Here is a 21258-nt window from a genome sequence, read left to right on the forward strand (position 1 = left end):
AACTTCATCACCGGTCCTCTGGGTCTCCTCTCAGCACGACGAGCGAGGTCCCTTGAACTCAGCAACTCTGTCCAAGTGACTCCCACAGTCCAGTGACTCTTCAGTCCAAGTTTGGTGGAGGTAAGTCCTTGCCTCCCCACGCTAGACTGCATTGCTGGGAACCGCGTGTTTTGCAGCTACTCCGGCTCCTGTGCACTCTTCCAGGATTTCCTTTGTGCACAGCCAAGCCTGGGTCCCGGCACTCTAACCTGCAGTGCACGACCTCCTGAGTTGTCCTCCGGCATCGTGGGACCCTCTTTCGTGACTTCGGGTGAGCTCCGGTTCACTCCACTTTGTAGTGCCTGTTCCGGCACTTCTTCAGGTGCTGCTTGCTTTTGAGTGGGCTTTTTGTCTTGCTGGATGCCCCCTCTGTCCCCTCACGCAATTGGCGACATCCTGGTCCCTCGTGGGCCACAGCAGCATCCAAAAACCCTAACCGCAACCCTTGCAGCTAGCAAGGCTTGTTTGTGGTCTTTCTGCACAGAAATACCTCTGCACGACTCTTGATGACGTGGGACATCCATCCTCTAAAGGGGAAGTTTCTAGCCCTTGTCGTTCTTGCAGAATCCACAGCTTCTACCATCCAGTGGCAGCTTCTTTGCACCCACAGCTGGCATTTCCTGGGCATCTGCCCACTCCCGACTTGATCGTGACTCTTGGACTTGGTCCCCTTGTTCCACAGGTACTCTTGTCAGGAAATCCATTGTTGTTGCATTGCTGGTGTTGGTCTTCCTTGCAGAATTCCCCTATCACGACTTCTGTGCTCTTTGGGGAACTTAGGTGTACTTTTCACCCACTTTTCAGGGTCTTGGGGTGGGCTATTTTTCTAACCCTCACTGTTTTCTTACAGTCCCAGCGACCCTCTACAAGGTCACATAGGTTTGGGGTCCATTCGTGGTTCGCATTCCACTTCTAGAGTATATGGTTTGTGTTGCCCCTATCCCTATGGGCCCCCATTGCATAGTATTGTGACTATACATTGTTTGCACTGTTTTCTATTGCTATTACTGCATATTTTGGAATTGTGTACATGTATCTTGTGTATATTTGCTATCCTCATACTGAGGGTACTCACTGAGATACTTTTGGCATATTGTCATAAAAATAAAGTATCTTTATTTTTAGTATATCTGTGTATTGTGTTTTCTTATGATATTGTGCATGTGACACTAGTGGTACTGTGGGAGCTTCACTCGTCTCCTAGTCCAGCCTAAGTTGCTCTGCTAAACTACCTTTTCTATCAGCCTAAGCTGCTAGACACCCCTCTACACTAATAAGGGATACCTGGGCCTGGTGCAAGGTGTAAGTACCTCTTGGTACCCACTACAAGCCAGTCCAGCCTCCTACACCTGGGCTGTGCTGTGCATGAAGGATTCTTTGCAAAAGTGCACAGAAGCCCTAGCAGCTGCAGTTCACTCAGCACACAGGATTACTGTCTGGTGTGGGGAGGCAAGGACTTACATCCACCAAATTTGGACAGATGGACCACTGGACTAACGGGGTCACTTGGATCCAGCTCCTGTGTTCCAGGATCCACAGTCATCACAATGAGAGGGGACCCAGAGGGCCGGTGATACAGAAGTTTGGTGCCTGGGTTAGCATGGAGAAGATTCCGTTGACCCACTGGAGTTTTCTTTTTGCCTTCCAATGCAGGGTAAAGGCAGACAGCCCCCAGAGCATGCACCACCAGGAAACAGTTGAGAAAGCCGGCAGGATTAGGCGCTACAATGTCGCTGGTAGTCTTTGTGTTTCTTTGTTGCAGTTTTGCAGGTGTCCTGGAGCAGTCAGCAGTCGATTCTTGGCAGAAGTCAAAGAGGGAGATGCAGAGGAACTCTGGTGAGCTCTTCCATTCATTATCTGGAGGGAAGCCCACAGGAAAGACCCTAAATAGCCCTCAGATGAGGATTGGCCACCTAGTCTGGCAAGCACCTATCAGGAGGGGTCTCTGACGTCACCTGCTGGCACTGCCCACTCAGATGCCTCCATTATGCCCTCACACCTCTGCATTCAAGATGGCAGAAGTCTGGGACACACTGGAGGAGATCTGGGCACCACCCCTGGGGTGGTGATGGCCAGAGGAGTGGCCACTCCCCTTTCCTTTGTCAAGTATCGCACTAGAGCAGGGGCTGGGGGATCCCTGAACTGGTGTAGACTGGCTTATGCAAGGAGGGCACCATCTGTGCCCTTCAAAGTATTTCCAGAGGCTGGGGAAGGCTACTCCACCCCAGCCCTTAACACCTATTTCCAAAGAGAGAGGGTATAACACCCTCTCTTAGAGGAAATTCTTTGTTCTGCCTTCCTGGGACTGGGCTGCCCAGACCCTAGGAGGGCACAAGCCTGTCTGTGGTTTGGCAGCAGCGGTAGCTGCAGTGAAAACCCCAGAGAGCTAGTTTGGCAGTACCCATGCTGGAGCCCCGAGGATGCATGGGATTGGCACCCCAATACCATATTTGGCATGGGGGTACAATTCCACGATCTTAGACATGTTACATGGCCATATTCAGAGTTACCATTGTGAAGCTACATATAAGTATTGACCTACATGTAGTACTCTGGTGTAATGGTGTCCCCACACTCACAAAGTCCGGGTAATTGGCCCTGGACAGCTTGGGGGCACCTTTGCTAGTGCAAGGGTGCCTTCATACTTCCTAACTTTGCACCTAGTCTTCAGTAAATGAAGGTTAGACGTATAGGTGACTTTTTAGTTACTTAAGTGCAGTGAAAATGGTTGTGAAATAGTCTGGGCACTATTTCACTCAGGCTGCAATGGCAGTGCTGAAGAAAGGTCTGTCTGCACTCCTTATGGGTGGCAAAATAAATGCTGCAGCCCATAAGGATCTCATGGAACCCCAATGCCCTGGGTACCTAGGTACCAAATACTAGGAACTTTTAAGGGGGGTCCAGTGTGCCAATTGGAATTGGGATATTAAGTCACTAAACTATGTGACTAATTTGGAAGTGGAGAGAGCATAAGCACTGGAGTTCTGGTTAGCAGAACTTCAGTGACACAGTTAAGCACTACTGCCAACACACATAAAGGCCACAAACTATGAGCAAACACACTGACAAATAGGGTTGTAACTATGAGCACTGTGGTCCTGGCTAGCAGGATCCCAGTGAGACAGTAAAAACACACTGACACACACTCATAAACAGGCCAAAAGTGGGGTTAACCATGCTAGAAAGAGGCTACTTTCTCACTCCATATAATTGCCTATCAGACACTCTACAGGTAAAGATGTGGATACCACATCTTTCTTTGGACCAGTAAAACCCCCCTCCCCAGTTGAGATCAAAAACAGCCATGGGGTGGCTAACAGTGTTATTATGGGCGTCAGTCACTTGGTACTGATGACCAAGTAGGTGTTGCTCAGGGGCTACCAGTTTTCCCACCACCATTGTGACACTGGCACCTGTGTCCCTCTAGGTCTCAATCTGAACACTATTAATTAAGGGTTGTTGTTTGTACTTATCCATATTAAGGGAACAAGCAACAAGGGTGGTAAGGCCAATGCCGCCATCAGAGACTAAAACATCCTCAATGGTTTCCCTAAGTAAACCATCCCCCACAAAATTACCCAGAGTGAGCCCTGCTACACCCTTAGACTGGCTATTTGTAGTGTTGTTTTTCCCACCACCACTGCTATTACTAGGGGTACTAGTGGAAGCAGTGGGGGTTGTGGTGGTAGGAGCTTTGGTGTTTTTCTTTGGACAAGTACTGTCAGATGCCCAATGACCTTTGTTTTTACACATATAACACCAAGGCTTTTTATTCTGATGGTCAGAAGAGGATTTAGGCCCACCTTCAGAGGATTTTTGTGGGCCTGATGAAAACTCCATGTTGGAAATGGCCTTTCTGCAGTGTCACCCCAAACTTTTTGCCTTCCTCTTTCTCTTTTTCTGACCTCATTTTTGTTGGCTTTAACCCGTTCTGTGCCTTGGACGAGGTCACCTCGTCCAAGGCTACAGTTCCCGTGTGCCTTGGACGAGGTCACCTCGTCCAAGGCACAGGAACTTGGGGAAGCGCTAGCGTGCCCCCCCTGTTCACCCCCCTCCCCCCCAAGGCGGGGATGGAAGGGGAAGAACTTCCCCTTCCACCCCCAACCCCCCTGGCAATCTGATGTTGCCGGACGCGCTGGAAGCCATTTGCTTCCAGCGCGTCGAGGGGAAAGGACCCATCCAGGTGAGTCCTTTCCGTTTTTGGGGGGGGGGGGAAACAGACACGGGGGGAAAGGAAAGGGTTTTTCCTTTCCCCCTGTGCCTGATTTCACAAGATTCCTGCTCCACGATCGCGGGCAGGAATCTCCACTAGACACCAGGGATTTTTTGGGCTATGTTTCTTTTGGGGACGACCCCTTGGGCAAGGGTCGCCCCCCTGGGGGGCAATTTTTTTTAGTATTTGGCCCCCCCCTGGGGGCAGATCTGCCGATTTTTCAGCAGATCTGCCCCCAGGGGCGAAATCCACTAGACACCAGGGATTTTGTTTTGCTTTTGTATTTTGGGGGTGACCCCTTGGGCAAGGGTCGCACCCCCGCAGGTCAATTTTTTTTAGAGTTTCACCCCCCCCCCCCCCCACGGGGGCCAATCGCCTTTTTTTCGGTGGATCTGCCCCCGGGGGGGGGGCGAAATCCACTAGACACCAGGGATTTATTTTTAGTGACAAGTTTCTTTTGGGGGCGACCCCTTGGGCAAGGGTCGGCCCCCTGGGGGGCAATTTTTTTTAGTATTTGCCCCCCCCCTTGGGGCAGATCCGCAGATTTTTCTGCAGATCTGCCCCCAGGGGCGAAATCCACTAGACACCAGGGATTTTGTTTTGCTTTTGTATTTTGGGGGCGACCCCTTGGGCAAGGATCGCCCCCCGGGGGTCACTTGTTTTTAGTGTTTCACCCCCCCCCCCCCTCCCCGGGGGCAAATCGCCTTTTTTTCGGCGGATCTGCCCCCAGGGGGGGAGGGGGCGAAATCCACTAGACACCAGGGATTTATTTTTAGTGTAAAGTTTCTTTTGGGGGCGACCCCTTGGGCAAGGGTCGCCCTATTGGGGGGCTATTTTTTTTAGTATTTCGCCCCCCCCCGGGGGCAGATCGCCGATTTTTTTGCAGATCTGCCCCCGGGTGGGCGCGAAATCCACTAGACACCAGGGATTTTGTTTTTATTGGTTTTTTTGGGGGCAACCCCTTTGGCAAGGGTCGCTCCCCTGGGGGGCTATTTTTTTTTTCTGTTTCAGCCCCGATGGCAGACTAGCCATTTTTTTGGACGATCTGGCCCCCGGGGGGGTGGAAGCACACTAGGCGCCAGGGATTGTGTGGTGTGTGTGTGTGTGGTGTGTGTTTGGGGGCACTGCTTGGGCAGCGGTCGCCCCCCCTAAAGTGGGGAAAGTTCGTATTGGCCATCTCTGCCCCCTTTGGGGATGGGCCTATTTTTGTAGGCCCATCTGCCCCCAAGGAGGGCAGAAACCACCAATACGCCAGGGATTTTTTTGTTTTGTTTTGTGCTGGGGGTGCCCCCTTTGGGAAGGGTCGCCCCCTAAAGGGGGCACAGAGGTGTTGCCATTTCTGCCCCCCTTGGGGGCAGATTGGCCAATTTCTTTACGGCCATCTACCCCCGAGGGGGGCAGGATCCACTTAGGTACCAGGGACAACTTCTAAGTTCTTGGTGGTGGGGTGTTTGTCAACTGGCAAAGTATTTGTATTTGTGATTATAACAATTTATTTCTTCTTTTTCTTATAGTTCAACGCTTTTGCTTCCTTTGCTGTGGATGTTTGAGGTTTTGGCAGTAGTTGTCTTGCAGTTTGCATAGTTGCATGTTTTAGGTAAGTGAAAGCAATTTACTCCAAAGGAGTATTGTTGACATGCATGAATGACATGTTTGTAGGTGGTGTACTAAATGCAGTATTGTGTGTTTGACATTGTCCTTAGATTTGAGCACAGTGATGTTTGTGTTGTCATATGTCTAATTAGCTTTTTTCTTTTTTCTTTTTAGTGGGATATCATTGGTGATTGCTGTGTCTGTGCAGAGTAGTTGCTTGGTGAGTAGCTTTTTCAGGCAAGTGAGTGGTATAGTTTTTTATAGTACATAACTCTTTGTGATAAAGCTACACTTTGTTTATTACTTATTTTAGTGCTAGTTGTTGTTGGCAATCCATTTGTTGTTAGTGAGGATCATGGCTAGCCACAGAGTGACCGCTCAGCAGGTTGTTCGCATGCTCTTTGAGTCGTCTTCAGACCATGATTACGACACTGACTCTGCATCTGAGGCAGAGGAGGAAGCAGGAGATTCTGGAAGTGAGTTTTCTGTCCGAGAGTATTCTTCTGATGAGGAAGCTACTCTCAGTGCAGATGAAGGGCCTGTGTTAGAGGAGGACATTGATGTGCCAAGAGTGCAGCAGCCTGGGGCTGAAGGGTTTTCCATTAGAAGACCTGACACCTGGATTGCCCCAAACATGGAGCAGCCACAGTTACCTGCATTTACTGGTCTTCCAGGGTGTAGAGTTAATACGGAAAACTTTTTGCCTGTCCATTTCTTTCACTTGTTTATGGACGATGTATTTTTGGAAGAGATTGTGGAGCAGACAAATGTGTATGCAGAGTAATATTTGTGGGACAACGCTGCCAGACTTAAGCCTCAGTCTAGAGCTACTCAGTGGGTTCCCACATATCTGGAAGAGATGAAAAGGTTTTTAGGTTTGACTTTTTTGATGGGGTTGATCAGGAAGCCGTCACTGGCTTCTTATTGGTCTACTAGTCCCTTGATGGCAACCGCTATATTTCCTGCAACTATGACACGTAATCGGTATTTGCTTCTTCTTCCTATGCTGCATTTTGTAGACAATGCTTTAGCCTTGCCACGAGATCACCCTGATTGTGACCGTCTTTTTAAGATTAGGCCTGTCCTTGATCATTTTGTGGATCGGTTTTCAGAGGTCTATGTTCCAGGCAAAGAGATAAGTGTGGACCAGTCTTTGGTCCTTTTCAAGGGGCGTTTAGTTTTTAAGCAGTACATTCCTAGTATGAGGGCACGGTATGGGATTAAATTGTATCTGCTGTCAGAAAGCAGTACAGGATATGTGTATAATTTCCTGGTCTACACTGGTAGGGATTCCAGTATTGACCCTCCTGGTTGTCCGGCCACTTTTGGAGTTAGTGAAAAAATTGTGTGGGAACTTGCTAGACGGCTGTTTAACAAAGGTCACCGTTTGTACGTAGATAATTTCTACACTGGAGTGAAGTTGTTCAAGGAGTTGTTTAGAGTGGACACTGTTGCTTGTGGCACAATCCGTTCTAACCGGAAAGGCTATCCAAGGGAGCTTGTCTGTAAGAAACTTGTGAGGGGACAGTGCAGTGCCTTGCGGAATAATGAGCTGCTAGCTATGAAATTTTCAGACAGGAGGGATGTGTACATGCTATTGACCATTCATGATGAGAGTACTTCCCCTGTGGCTGTTTGGGGTCAGGTTGCGGAAGTGCGCAAACCTGCGTGCATTTTGGACTACAATAGGCACATGGATGGTGTTGATAGAGTACATCAGAGGTTGGAACCTTACACTGCTCTTCGTCAGTCTTATTTGTGGAATAAAAAGTTGGCCCTACATTTATTTCATTTGGCAACTTTTAATGCCTTCATTGTATACAAGGATTGTTCACCTGAGTCAAGGATGACATTTGTTAAATTTCAGGAGTCGGTGATAGAAAGCTTTATTGTGGTGGAACCGGCAAGAGTTCCTAGAGTAGAAGTGGTGGAGGATGTGGCTAGATTGAAAGATCGGCACTTTCCAGATCACATTCCTCCCACTCCCAAAAAAGACTTGCCCACAAAGAAATGTAGAGTATATCCCCGGAGATTAATCCGGAGGGAGAGCCGGATGTACTGCCCCGAATGCCCTTCAAAGACTGGGCTGTGTGTGCCCAGCTGTTATAGAAGTTACCATACCCAAAAAAACTTCTGGGAAATACCGTGAGCGTAAGCTGTCTGTTTTATATTTTCATATGTTTCACGGTTGGCATCTCTGTCATGTATTTAGTTAGAGCTTTTGTGTTTGTAGTTTTGTGCTTATTTTATAATTAGTGGTTTCTTTGTTGTTTATAAAAAAAAAGTGATGGCGGTGTGCGTGGGGTGGTGCTTGGCTGGCGGTGTGCGTGGGGTGGTGCTTGGCTGGCGGTGTGCGTGGGGTGGCGCCTGGAAGGCGGTGTGCGTGGGGTGGGCTTGGAAGGCAGTGTGCTTGGGGTGGGGCTTGTCTGGCGGTGTGCTTGGGGTGGGGCTTGGCTGGCGGAGTGCTTGGGGTGGCGCTTGGAAGGCGGTGTACTTGGGGTGGGGCTTAGCTGGCGGTGTGCTTGAGGTGGGGCTTGGCTGGCGGTGTGCTTGGGGTGGCGCTTGGCTGGCGGTGTGCTTGGGGTGGCGCTTGGCTGGCGGTGTGCTTGGGGTGGCGCTTGACTGGCGGTGTGCGTGGGGTGGGGCTTGGAAGGCGGTGTGCTTGGGTTGGGGCTTGGCTGGCGGTGTGCTTGGGATGGCGCTTGGCTGGCGGTGCCAGCCAAACGCCAGTCCACACTCCCATCAGCTGGTGTGATTGTTGTATCAGGCATGTGGGCGTATGTAAGTGATGGGCCCTTGAGTGGCGCGGTCTGTTGATGTGAGTGTTGTAATCTGCTGGGCCCGTGGCTGGCGGTGTGAATGGTCTTGTGCGTGTCATGTATGAAAGGTGTGTGAATGGACTGTAAAGCGGTTGGTGCCTTGTCGCGGCTTTACAGCTCACGAGCTGTGAGTCATTGATTCAATTTTTTGCCTTTCAGTTATTAATAGTGCAGTTCATTTTTGTGAAATCTCTTGTTAATCAAATTTTATCCACTGAACCATCACTCACACTTGTGCCAAATCCAACCAGTATGTGTGGTAAAAATGACAAAACGTGCTCCGCTGTAATCAGGCTTCGCAGCACACCTGTGACACGCTAGGTGCCTCGGGTGGGACCCCGATGATGAAGCATGCCACCAACATGGTTGGTGGGTGAGGGGTCTTTTTCACATAACCTAAGTGTGTTTCTTTTCACAATTTTAGTGTTTGGCACATCACGGACGTATGTGCACACATCAAAATGATAGGGAGATGTGGCTTGCGTGGCTCCCCCAACATTTTCTTACCCAGACTCCTCTGTAAACCTCCAAATTTGCAAAAAAAAGCATTGTTTCCTAACTTTTCTTAGTAGGATCACCGCTCCAGCACAAAATTCCTACTCCCCAGTTTTCCCCTCAGTCTCCCAAGTAAAATTACACCTCACTTATGTGGGTCCCCAAAGCAGAGTCCGTCTAAAGATGTATAAAAGAATATGTCCTTATAAACTTGCTGTGCTATCCCCTCTCTCTCTACAAGTTTTGGGCCTTATTCTGTTGCAGGCACCTGGCCCACCAGGTGGGGCATTTCCTGTCTCGGGCGCTAGGCCTACCCACACAAGTGAGGTATCATTTTTATCGGGAGACTTGGGGGAACGCTGGGTGGAAGGAAATTTGTGGCTTCTCTCAGATTCCAGAACTTTCTACCACAGAAATGTGAGGAACATGTGTTTTTTTAGCCAAATTTTGAGGTTTGCAAAGGATTCTGGGTAACAGAACCTGGTCAGAGCCCCACAAGTCACCCCATCTTGGATTCCCCTAGGTCTCTAGTTTTAATAAATGCACAGGTTTGGTAGGTTTCCCTAGGTGCCGGCTGAGCTAGAGGCCAAAATCTACAGTAGGCACTTTGCAAAAAACACCTCTGTTTTTTGTTTTTTTAAATGGGATGTGTCCACATTGCGTTTTGGGGCGTTTCCTGTCACGGGCGCTAGGCCTACCCAAACAAGTGAGGTATCATTTTTATCTGGAGACTTGGGGGAACATAGATTTGCAAAACAAGTGTTATTGCCCCTGGTCTTTCTCTAAATTTTTTCCTTCCAAATATAGGAGAGTGTTTAAAAGACATCTATTTGAGAAATGCCCTGTAATTCACATGCTAGTATGGTCACCCCGGAATTCAGAGATGTGCAAATAACCACTGCTCCTCAACACCTTATCTTGTGCCCTTTTTGGAAATACAAAGGTTTTCTTGATAGCTATTTTTTACTCTTTATATTTCAGCAAATGAATTGCTGTATACCCGGTATAGAATGAAAACGCACTGCAGGGTGCAGCTCATTTATTGGCTCTGGGTACCTAGGGTTCTTGATGAACCTACAAGCCCTATATATCCCCGCAACCAGAGGAGTCCAGCAGACGTAACGGTATATTGCTTTCAATAATCTGACATTGCAGGGAAAAGTTACAGAGTAAAACGTAGAGAAAAATTGATGTTTTTTTCACCTCAATTTCAATATTTTTCTTATTCAGTTGTTATTTTCTGTAGGAAACCCTTGTAGGATCTACACAAATGACTCCTTGATGAATTCAGAATTATGTCAACTTTTCAGATATGTTTAGGTTTCTGGGATCCAGCATTGGTTTAATGCCCATTTCTGTCACTGACTGGAAGGAGGCTGAAAGCACAAAAAATTGCAAAAATGGGGAATGTCCCAGTAAAATGCCAAAATTCTGTTGAAAAATTGGGTTTTCTGATTCAAGTCTGCCTGTTCCAGAAAGCTGGGAAGCTGCTGAGTTTAGCACCGCAAACCCTTTGTTGATGCCATTTTCAGGGGAAAAACCACAAGCCTTCTACTACAGCCACTTTTTCCCATTTAAAAAAAAAAAACGAAATCTTCACTGTATTTTGGCTAATTTCTTGGCCTCCATCAGGGGAACCCACAAAGTCTTGGTACCTCTAGAATCCCTAGGATGTTGGAAAAAAAGGACGCAAATTTGGCTTAGTTAGCTTATGTGGACAAAAAGTTATGAGGGCCTAAGCGCGAACTGCCCCAAATAGGCAAAAAAAGGCCTGGCACAGGAGGGGGAAAAGGCCTGGCAGCGAAGGGGTTAAGACTCTGTTCACTTTACTACTTCTAATCAGTGCTAAAGTGCATATGTCCTCTCCCTAAATCATGGTGACATTGGCTCATACTCAATTGGCATATTTAACTTACTTGTAAGTCCCTAGTAAGGTGCACTACATGTGCCCAGGGCCTGTAAATACTACCAGTGGGCCTGCAGCACTGATTGTGCCACCCACAGAAGTAGACGTTAAACATGTCTCAGGCCTGCCATTGCAAGGCCTGTGTGTGCAGTTTCACTGCCAATTCAAGCTTGACATGCTACGGAAGATCTACAGATGGATCCCCACTGAAACCAGAAGGATGGTCACCCAAGCCCTCATAAGCATCAAACTGGACTACAGCAATGCTCTCTATGCAGGAACCACGGCCAAGCTCCAGAAAAGACTGCAAAGAATACAGAAAGCCTCTGCAGGCCTCATCCTGGACATCCTCCACCACTGCCACATCACAGCCCACCTGAGACCTACACTGGCTCCCCTTCAACAAGAGAATCATGTTCAAACTCCTCACCCATGTTCACAAGGCACTACACCACAGCGGACCAGAATACCTCAACAGACGGGTCTCCTTCTACACCCCAACCCGACATCGCTCCTCCGACCTTGCCCTCGCCACTGTCCCACATATCCACAGAGCAACCGCCGGTGGCAGATCGTTCTCCCACCTCACCACCAAGACGTGGAACACTCTTTTCACCCACCTGCGACAGACGCAGGACCTGCTTACGTTCAGCAGACACCTTAAGACATGGCTGTTTGAGCAGTAGCAGCCCCACCCTCCCTTCAGCGCCTTCAGACCCTCACGGGTGAGTAGTGCGCTTTACAAATGCTCTGATTGATTGATTGATTGCAAAGTACTTGCTAAGCCTTAAACTCACCTTTTCCGACATCTGTCACCCCTAAAATAGGCCCTAGGTAACCCATAGGGCAGGGTGCTGTGTAGGCAAAAGGTAGGACATGTACCTGTGTAGTTTATATGTCCTGGAAGTGTAAAACTCCTTAATTTGTTTTACACTGCTGTGAGGCCTGCTCCTTTCATAGGCTAACATTAGGGCTACCCTCTTATACTGTTTGAGCGGTAGATTCTGATCTGAAAGGAGTAACAAGGTCATATTTAGTATGACCAGAATGGTAATTGAAAATCCTGCTGACTGGTGAAGTTAGATTTAATATTACTATTTTAGAAATGCCACTTTTAGAAAGTTAGAATTTCTATGCACTTAAATCCTTCTGTGATTTACAATCCACGTCTGACTGGATTAGTTGATAGCTCCCTTGTGCATTTCACTCAGATAACCCCAAACACAGGATGCTCAGTAACACCTGCACACATCTGCATACTGAATGGGTCTTCCTGGGCTGGGAGGGTGGAGGGCCTGACACTTACATTTCAAAGGACAGTAGCCTGCCCTCACACAATGGACTGCAAAACACCCTACTGGGAACCTGGCAGACAGGTTGGAACTGAAAGGGGACCTTGAGCACTTCTAAGCCACTCTTTGAAGTCTCCCCCACTTCAAAGGCACATTTAGGTATTTAAACAGGGCCTCTGACCCTACCAACTCAGGCCCTTCTGGACAAGACAAGATACCACTGGGGAAGAAACTCTGAACCAGAACCTGCAACCTGCCAAGAGAAGCTGCCTGGCTGCCGAAAGGACTCATCTGACTGCTTTGCTGAAAAGGACTGTTGCCTTGCTGTTGCCCTGCTACCTTGCTGCTCTCTGGCTCTGATGAGAAGTGCTCTCCAAGGGCTTGGATTGAGCTGGCCTCCTGTTTTCTGAAGTCTCAGGGCCAAAATGACTTCTCACATTACTTAGAATACACCTTCGCCCGTCTTTTGAAAAAATGTTGCTTTCCCTGAGTTTATTATTTTTTACAAAATTCTATACATGTTGTAGGAGAAATCCTGTGCTCTAATAACATTGTTGTTTGTTTTTGTTAATACATCTTGGTACCTGCATAAACTAGGTTATGTTACTATTTTTAATTTGCATTTACAGACTGTCGGATATGCTAACATGATCTAACTCATGATTTGAAGCAAACATGTATTACAAGTATGGTATAGTATCTTTGAAGTGACCTATTTAGCCTTTGGACTAACGCACTTTTTCTTACACTTTCATGCTTTGGTCAAGCTTTGGATTGTATATAGTTAATTAATATAAGGACTTTTGTCCTCGTTTTCCCTTTCCCTTTGGTCCTCTTTTCTCAATGATCACGGTGCTAGGACCATTACTAACTGTCGTTTAACATCATTCAGTTTCACTGGAACTTCGATTATTCTGATCATATGCACTTGCTTTTTCTGTTTCCTTTACTTTTATCTTGAACACTCTTATTTGATCACTCGCCTTTCTAGCCCTTTTTTCAAGTTTCAAGTCAGGTATGGTCTTTTTCTACCACCATTAGGTTCCACTTTACTTTGGATTGGACAGCACCTCTTAGATTAGTCAGCATGCTGACGCAAGTATTCCCTCACAAGCCTTGGGCCTTCACTTGCTTGGTGTATCTTGATCTTCTAGACTTCAATGATGTTTTTTTGTATACTGTTCTTAATATTACTTGATCTAATTTTCTACAGCCTTGAGAAAGCCGTGGTGAATGCACCCCAAAGGGTGAAACACGTGTTGGCTGAGTACTCATTCTGTTCTACGTTTCACCTATATGCTGTATAATTTGGAGTCACTTCTCTCTGATTAATACATTCCTAATTGGATCACAAACCCTGGAGCACTTTTTCTTCGATTTATGGAACATTTCGGAGAACTGGCAATTGGATGCCTTTAAACCATTGACACTACAGTGGGAACCTACCAGCTAATACCAAATTGACTTTGGCGGTCATTCTGACCTCGGCGGTAAAAGGCTCTTACCGCCGGCCAGAAGACCGCCATTCTACCGCCGCGGCCGCGGTAAACCGCCACGGTCATTCTGACCCACAACAGCCAAACCGCCAAAAACCCAACATCCACGGAAGGCCGCCTCATCAGCGGTCAGCGATAAACTGGAGATGACCAAACCTCCACCGTCACGCCAACACAAACACGCCCATGCCATTACGACCCACGAATCCACGCGGCGGTCTTTCAACCGCGGTATTCCATTGGCGGTACACACCGCCGCGGTCAAAATACACACCCAGCTCCAAAACACAGCCACATTGGGCAATTTGAAATACACACACCTGATACACATACACACACCACTCCCACACATCCAATCAACTATAAAACACACACCCACATCACCCACAAACCCCCACTACTAGAAATTCGGAGAGAAGGCGAGAGAGAGAGAGAGAGAGAGCCCAGCTATCGAAAAGCCCAACACACACAGGAACACAACATCATCACCCACACCACATCCACGCACAAAACACCACACACCACCACACACACCACACTCATCACCACAAACACCACCCCACACCACCCCATGGCACCCCAAAGACACCCCAGGTTCTCGGACCAAGAACTCAGGGTCATGGTGGAGGAAATATTTAGGGTAGAGCCCCAGCTATTCGGCACACAGGTGCAGCACACCACCATTGCCAGGAAGGCGGAGCTATGGCAAAGGATCGTCGACAGGGTCAACGCTGTGGGACAGCATCCCAGGAACCGGAAAGACATCCGAAAGCGCAGGAACGACCTACGGGGGAAGGTGCGGTCGATGGTGTCAAGACACAACATCGCTGTGCAGAAGACTGGCGGCGGACCCCCACCCACTCCACCCGAATTCACAGCATGGGAGCAAGAGGTCTTGAACATCCTGCATCCTGAGGGCCTCGCTGGAGTAGGCGGAGGAATGGACTCTGGTAAGTCTAATCTCAACTACCTTACCCCCCCAACCACCAGCATGCCAACCCACACCCCCACCCTCACCCCCAACCCCCCAGCACACATCCCCCCTGCCAATGTCTCACCAGCACAACCCACCCAACACAACACCAATCCCTGAATGCCAACACAAACCATGGACACCCATCACCTAAGCATGACCACTGCACATACCCATCCCCCCCCACAAACCACCCTCACAACTCCTCCCATAAGGGAATGCCAGCACTGGGGGACAAGGGCACCCACAAATCGCACGCCATGGCACACACAGAAGCAATAACCATACTCTTTTACCCCTGCAGGGCCCGAACGCCAACACACCGGCCAGGAGGGTCCAGATTTGTCCATCCCGCCCCCAGAACAGGCCCCCAGTGATGACAGCAGCTCTGTCGACCTAGAACCTGATGACCAGCCCGGACCATCGGGGACCTCTGGACAGTCGGTTCCCCACACACAGACACAGGCCACAGCAGACCCAACCCCCTCTGGGAATACCAGCACAGCTCCCACCCAGCGGGCCCATGCCTCTGTCTCCAGGACGCGTCAATCAACGGTGTGTCCGCCACTACAGGGCACCCAGGCTGACCCACCACCCCAACAACAACAGGGACCTGGGGGCAGTGGTAGTGGGCACACCGTCCAGGGGACAGAGGCCCGGGGAAACAGGGGAACTGGGAGGGCTGCTGTGCGAGAGGGGGTTGACCGGCCCAGGGAACCCACTCTCCAAGAGGCCCTCACCACCATCATGGGAGCATACCACCACTCCCAGGAGACGATGGCGACGGTACTGGCCAGGTTCCAGGAGATCCAGGCACAGCAGGAGGAACGGTACATGGGGTTCCGAGACGAACTCAGGAACATCGGTTCCGCAATGGGGACCATCGTCCTGGCCCTCACCCAGATAGTCACCACATTGCGGGACCATGTGGCACCCCAAAGGGCCCCTGTCACTAGCCCGGACCACGAACAGCCTACCACCTCCGCCGGCGCTAGTGGACAGGAGGCCCCCACACAACGACAGGCCACCAGAACCCCACCTCCTGCTGAAGATCAACCACCCCGCAAGCGGAACCTGAGATCACACAAGAAGACAGAGTAGGATGCCAAGACCCCCGCCAGCATAAGATCCCCCCTGATGTCATCCCACTGTCCCACATTGTCACCCTGTCCAACCTTGAACTGCCCCTGCTCCATCCTTCCACAGGCATATGGACAATGCACCTGTGCGACTGAGAACTGGACTCTGCCATGGACATTACTCCACCCCCACCCATCACCGTTTTACTATCATGGACCCATATGCAGCACTTAAAATAAATCACAATTGCACTTCAAAAATCAGGAGTCTGCTTGTATTCTTTACAAATGTATTACACATAACGGTGCAATAATGTTCAGTCACATTGTGATGACAACATACCAATGTCTATAAGCATTAGTCCATGGTCTAACAAAGCAGCAGTCACGCTGTGGGTCATACAGCTCTGAAAAGGGAAGGGAAAGTCAAAAATCAGTTAAAAGGAACTGGGGGGAAACACAGAAAGTAGAGATGCAGGAGGGCAGAAGTAAATGTAAAAAGGCGTGGGTGATTCTTACCTGTGTGCTACTGAAAATACTGTTGTATAACTGTGTCCCTGTTGTCCGTGTCGTCCCCGTCGTCTTCCTCCTCTTCACTCTCCACAGGCTCCACAGCTGCTACAACACCACCATCTGGACCATCCTCCTGCAGGAAAGGCACCTGGCGTCGCAATGCAAGATTGTGAAGCATACAGCAGGCCACGATGATATGACACACCTTCTTTGGTGAGTACATTAGGGATCCACCTGTCATATGCAGGCACCTAAACCTGGCCTTCAGGACCCCGAAGGTCCGTTCTATAATCCTCCTAGTTCGCCCATGTGCCTCATTGTACCGTTCCTCTGCCCTGGTCCGGGGATTCCTCACTGGGGTCAAAAGCCAAGGCAGGTTGGGGTAACCAGAGTCACCTATTAGCCACACACGGTGTCTCTGTAGCTGTTCCATCACATAAGGGATGCTGCTATTTCACATGACATACGCGTCATGCACTGATCCAGGGAACTTGGCATTTAGATGGGAGATATACTGGTCAGCCAAACAGACCACCTGGACATTCATCGAATGGTAATTTTTTCTATTTCTGTACACCTGCTCATCGTCTTTTGGGGGTACTAAAGCCACATGGGTCCCATCAATGGCACCAATGATGTTGGGGATATGTCCAAGGGCATAGAAATCACCCTTCACAGTGGCCAAATCACCCTCCTCAGGGAAAACAATGTATCTCCGCATGTATTTCATCAGGGCAGACAACACTCTGGACAAAACCTTAGAAAACATAGGCTGAGACATCCCTGATGACATGGCCACTGTTGACTGAAAAGACCCACTTGCCAAAAAATGGAGTACTGACAGAACCTGCACCAGAGGGGGAATCCCTGTGGGTTGGCGGATAGGGGACATCAGGTCAGGCTATAGCTGGGCACACAGTTCATGTATAGTGGCTCGGTCAAGTCGGTATCGAAGTATAATGTCGTTCTTCCATTGTCGACAGGTCCAACAGCGGTCGGTACACAGGAGGATTCATCCTTCTCCTCGCAAGTCCCAGCGGACGGTGCCTAGGAAGGACAACATGGAGCACAGAGTCAAGCAACCCACAGGTACGTTCACCCAGCTTGCACAGTACACGAATCGCTATGCATTGAAAGGCTTGTATGAGTGGCAATGCAAGGCCTAGGCCTGTGTGACGCAGTAGCAATTAAGCCATGTGGGCCCTTGTAATGGCGGCTGCCTGACCTGAGAAGTGTGACAGTGGGATATGAGGTCAACGCGCTGGCGTGGCAGACCGTGGCGGTAGGCGGTCGAAGACCGCAGTGCGAAGGCGCATTGGTTAACATTGAACCCTATGGGTCTCAGGAGCCAATGACGAGGTGCGGCGGCGGTCGCGGTACGCACCGCGCCGGTACGCACCGCCGCGGGCGTGACCGCCATTTTCTATCTGCTTAACCACTCGAGACCTGATCATCCACAGGAGAGGACCTATACTGCAAGTGCTGCTGTGACCTCGGTCTGGAAGAGACAATGGCTGCTGCGACTGGGGAAAGGGCCCCTGCCTTCACTTCAGAAGAGTTGGAGAAACTTGTGGATGGGGTCCTGCCCCAGTATGCGCTACTCTACGGTCCTCCAGACCAACAGGTAAGTACACTGGGTGCACGTTGAATGGGCTATGCCTGGGTTGTGTATGGTGGATGTAAGATGGTGGGGTGGGGAGCGAATGAGGAGTGCAAGGCACGACAGATGAGAGCATGTGCCACATGGCAGGGTTGGGGAGGGGGGTGCAATCACATCTAACATGCAGAAAAATGATGAATATTCCTTTCCCACCCTGTACATGTCAAATAGGTCAGCGCCCATCAGAAAGTCGACATTTGGCGTGCCATCGCCAAGGAAGTCCGGGCCCTGGGGGTCCACAACAGACGGGGCACCCAGTGCCGAAAGAGGTGGGAGGACATCCGCAGCGGGACCAGGAAGACCGCCGAGTCACTGCTGGGGATGGCCTCCCAACGTAGGAGGGGTGAAAGTCGTACCTTGACCCCCCTGATGTCCCGGATCCTGGCGGTGGCCTACCCCGATTTGGATGGGCGCGTGAGGACATCACAGCAGACACAAGGGGGTGAGTACCAGCACATTCTGCTATCTTTACACGCAGTGGAGGCGTCTGGGAGGGGGAGGAGGGCTGTGGGTGACATTAGGCCAGGGCGCTTTCTGTAGTGTAGTCCCCTCCTTTAGGCATGGCCCTGTGCCCCCGCCCCCCACCTCTGTAGGGTGCCAAGTACAGCAATCCATGGTCCAGCATCACCCATGTGCGCATTTGTTGTCCATAGACCTGTTGGCCTAGTCACAAGTACTGAGTAGTGTACCCCGATTGCACGGCGTAGTGCATGAGGCTCCTGTGTCTGTCCTCTCCGCCAACGGTGTTGACAATGCATGCACTCAACCTGTTTTTATTTCTCCCCCCACCCTTTTTCTTTATCTTCTTGTGCATGTGTGCATTAGCATCATCAGGCGGAGGAGAATTGGCATCGGAGCACGAGGAAGCTGCAACTCACAAGGCCCCGGTGGGCCATGCTACAGACACCGAGGTCACCAGTGATACGGAGGGCGAGGGGAGCACCACAACGGGGACCCGTGGTGACACCAGCGACACCGACACGTCCTCGGAAGGGAGCTCCCTAGCGGTGGCGGCAACATCCGGGCCCCCGCCTCTACAGGTAGAGCCGCCACCCAGCGCACCAGCTCCGCCCTCGCAGCAGCCCCTCAGCCTTCGCTCCGTGCCCGCTCGCCCAAGAAGGCGGGCATCTCCTTCGCCCCAGGCACCTCAGGCCCTGCCCCTGTTACCCCTGCTGCCCTCAGTGAGGAGGTCATTGACCTCCTACAGACCATCATTGTTGGGCAGTCTACCCTTCTGAATGTCATCCAGGGGGTAGAGAGGGAGGTGCATCGGAGCAATGCATACCTGGAGAGCATTCATTCGGGTCAGACTGCCCATCAACGATCGTTCAATGCTCTGGCCTCAGCACTGACGGCAGCCATTGTCCCTGTTTCCAGCCTCCCTCTTCTAACTGCCTCCACCCTGTCTCTGTCTCCTGTTCCTCAGCCTATCCTATCCACACCATCAGACCAGCCTGCACACACCTCAACACCCAAGGGCAGCTCAGCCAGACATAAGCACCACAGATCACACAAGCATTCACCCAAGCAACACCCAGATGCAGACATGGCAACAGTCACTACCACCTCTGTGTCCCCCTCCTCCTCGTCTCCCTCCTCCCTCCCTGTGACGTCTCCACTCACACCTGCATGCACACCACCATCAGCCAGTACTTCCATCACCAGCACACCCTCCATTACAGTCAGCACACATGCAGTCACCACCCCCACTGCCATTTACACGTCCCCTGTGTCCTCTCCCACTGTGTCTGTCACCCCCTCTTCCAAGACACACAAACGCAGGCAGCCACCCACCCAACAGCCAACCACCTCACGACAGCCTACGTCACAAGCACCTGCACCCAAAGACAGCACACCTGACTCTCCTACAACCACATCCTCTTCCTCCACTCCCATACCCACTACACCTACCTTTACATTGGTCCTAAAAAACTTTACCTCTCCAAACTTAACCTCTTTGCCCCACCTGACCCACCCCCTCCATCTGCTAAGAGTCCCAAGAGCACCTCAGCCACCACCAGCCCTGCTTCAAGTGTCACCATTGTGCACGGGTTTTGGAGTCCACCCTTTCCCAGCACTGATACATCGGCCAGCAGCAAGGGGACAGCCAGCCCCCCCCCTGGAAAGAGGACCCGTAAAATCAAGGGCCGCCGCGAGAAGACTGACACGGCTGCCCCCAAGGAGCAAAGTCCTGGGCCGTCACCTGCCACAACATCCAGGGGAGGCAAGGGCCAGAGAGCCTCATCGAAGGAGGGCAAGGGCAGCAGGGCGGAGAAGTCAGCCAGCAGGGGCGCGGACAAGGAGGGCCCCACAAGCCCCATCCCGGGTGTGAGGGAGGACACCCACGGGCCCAGGACTCCGTCAGCGAAGGGTCCGGCAGATGCACGGTCGGAGGGTGACTAAGCAGGGAGTCCTGGCCAGGTCTGGCTCCCTTGAATGACTGTACAAGCACCGCTGAAGAGGGCCCCGCCGTGCAGAAAGGCACCGCTGAAGAGGGCCCCGCCGAGAAGAAAGGCACCGCTGAACAGGGCCCCGCCGTGAAGAAAGGCACCGCTGAAGAGGGCCCCGTCGTGAAGAAAGGCACCGCTGAACAGGGCCCCGCCGAGAAGAAAGGCACCGCTGAAGAGGGCCCCGCCGAGAAGAAAGGCACCGCTGAACAGGGCCCCGCCGAGAAGAAAGGCACCGCTGAACAGGGCCCCGCCGTGAAGAAAGGCACCGCTGAAGAGGGCCCCGCCGTGAAGAAAGGCACCGCTGAAGAGGGCCCGCCGAGAAGAAAGGCACCGCTGAACAGGGCCCCGCCGAGAAGAAATGCACCGCTGAACAGGGCCCCGCCGTGAAGAAAGGCACCGCTGAACAGGGCCCCGCCGTCTCAAGCACCGCTCCGCTGGGCCCTTCCTGTCAAGCACCGCTCCGCTGCGCCCCGCCGTCTCAAGTACCGCTCCGCTGGGCCCTTCCTGTCAAGCACCGCTCCGCTGTGCCCCGCCGTCTCAAGTACCGCTCCGCTGGGCCCTTCCTGTCAAGCACCGCTCCGCTGGGCCCTTCCTGTCAAGCACCGCTCCGCTGGGCCCCGCCGTCTCAAGTACCGCTCCGCTGGGCCCTTCCTGTCAAGCACCGCTCCGCTGGGCCCCGCCGTCTCAAGCACCGCTCTGCTGGGCCCTTCCTGTCAAGCACCGCTCCGCT

Source organism: Pleurodeles waltl, chromosome 4_2 (assembly GCF_031143425.1).
Source record: "Pleurodeles waltl isolate 20211129_DDA chromosome 4_2, aPleWal1.hap1.20221129, whole genome shotgun sequence".
Lineage (NCBI taxonomy): Eukaryota > Metazoa > Chordata > Amphibia > Caudata > Salamandridae > Pleurodeles > Pleurodeles waltl.